The sequence below is a fragment of the Seriola lalandi genome, unplaced genomic scaffold (assembly GCF_002814215.2).
Source record: "Seriola lalandi dorsalis isolate HSWRI2012SDOR001 ecotype SW California unplaced genomic scaffold, Sedor1 jcf7180002054312, whole genome shotgun sequence".
Lineage (NCBI taxonomy): Eukaryota > Metazoa > Chordata > Actinopteri > Carangiformes > Carangidae > Seriola > Seriola lalandi.
The window spans coordinates 391,292-392,923 of record NW_019524865.1 but is presented as its reverse complement, the minus strand read 5'-3'; the positions used below and the strand labels follow the sequence as shown (position 1 = coordinate 392,923).

At 48.2% G+C, this 1,632-nt stretch overlaps 1 protein-coding gene across 2 annotated transcripts in view; it reads right to left on the bottom strand.

The window, feature by feature from the left end:
• Positions 1-1,419, bottom strand: part of LOC111655257 (vitamin D3 receptor A) — a 65,334-nt gene extending 63,915 nt beyond the window's left edge. The window contains exons 1-2 of one of the 2 annotated variants that reach the window (XM_023406586.2): positions 1,323-1,419; positions 45-238 (exon numbers count right to left, since the gene is read on the bottom strand). The gene's annotated coding sequence lies outside the window, so the exon portion shown is untranslated. The remainder of the gene's footprint in view (positions 1-44; positions 239-1,322) is intronic. The other variant, XM_087174080.1, reaches the window with a different exon arrangement.
• Positions 1,420-1,632: the final 213 nt, after the last annotated feature.

Genomic DNA, 1,632 nt, shown 5'->3' with positions numbered 1-1,632 from the left:
AAAAAAAAAAAAAAAATACCCCAAACGAGTGAAATCTCTCTTACCTGCTGTGGCATATCAACCTTCACTTTGTTGCAGTAGCTGAGTGGGGAGGGAGGGAGTGGAGGAGGAGGAGGAGGGGGGGGCCCAAATGTTGGAGCCAGGTCGCCAAATTTTCCGAGCCAGTGGAGTTGAAGGCGGGTTTTTAACAATTTCCCCCCACGCTGAAAAACTTTTTCCTCGGGTATAAAACAAAAAACTGTCAACAGAGAAGAAAAGGAGGAGTGAATTAGGCAGGGCGATGTAACGGTCAATCCGGGGGGGTGGTGGTGGTGGGGGGGGGGGGATTGGGTAACGCCACACAGCCCCGACGTCCCGTTATTTCTTCCACGGACGAACACTGTCACGCCAAACGTCATTCATTAAATCTGGCGATTCAGTCGTTGCCATGCTCGAGCGGACGTAAACACCTCCGAGAACACGACTCCAGACCGTCCACGAAACCGTTTAAAGTCTCCTGGGACGATCGGCACACAAAAGTTACACGCACACACACACACACACACACACACACAAACACACGCACACACACATACACAACATGCAACGCAAGTTTCAAGTTTAATGACTCCCCAACACACAACCCTCCTCCGCTCCATATATTGTTATGGAAAACGTGGTGGTGGTGGATAGAGGAGGAGAGAGGGAGAGGGAGAGGGAGAGGGGGAAAAAAGGCAGAAACGTAACGTTAAAGTTAACGTGTAATAGCGGGTGTGATCTCTGCCGATTTGAAGAGTGGATCCTCACAATTTACGATACGTCTCAAGTCATTTCACTAGCTTTTTGTTCCTGTGCCAGCACGCACGGCCATATTCAATTGCCACATTTTTTAAAAGGAGTTTCGCCGTCCCCCCCTCCACCACCACCACCACCACCACCACCACCTCTCTACCCTCTCCCTCTCCGCACATGAGCGGTCTGAACGTTAACGGGAGGCTCGGACACTGGCTAACAAAAAACCGCCAGCAGTTACAAAACGAAAATGTCCTTTAAATTTTTTTTTTTTTTTCCCTCCCTCCTTCTCTCACATACACACGCACACGCACACACACACACACCGTGGATATTATTATCTTACAGTAGCGGAGCTGCTGTGAAATGGCCTCTCTACAATGACATTACGCCTGGGCTGACTGGGTACATTGTTTGAGTCAGTGGTATGTCAAAAAAAAAAAAAAAAAAAAAAAAAAAAAAAAACCCACACTGCTGGTACAGTGTTACAACACCTTTCACTACAAGCGACACTCACTACAGGTACAGGAAAGTGTGGGGGAAAAACTTACATTAATCCATGCGAAGAGCAACGTAAGCGACTCTCTGTTAGTCCAGTTTTTTAGATCTGTATCAACATAGATGGACCGCACTTCTCCATAATCCCGCCCCCACGGTTTAGCAGTCGGGCATATCTATACATATATATATTACCCCCGCCGTCCAATCACAGCTCTCCACTCCGGGATAGAGTCTGCGCCCATTGGTCGAGAAGCATATCAGTCTCCGGCTGAGTCTCCAGCTGTCTCCCTACCATATAGGGGTGTGTCGTGACGTAGCACGCAGCCTGATAGGTAGTAAACAATTTGTCCAAAAATAACA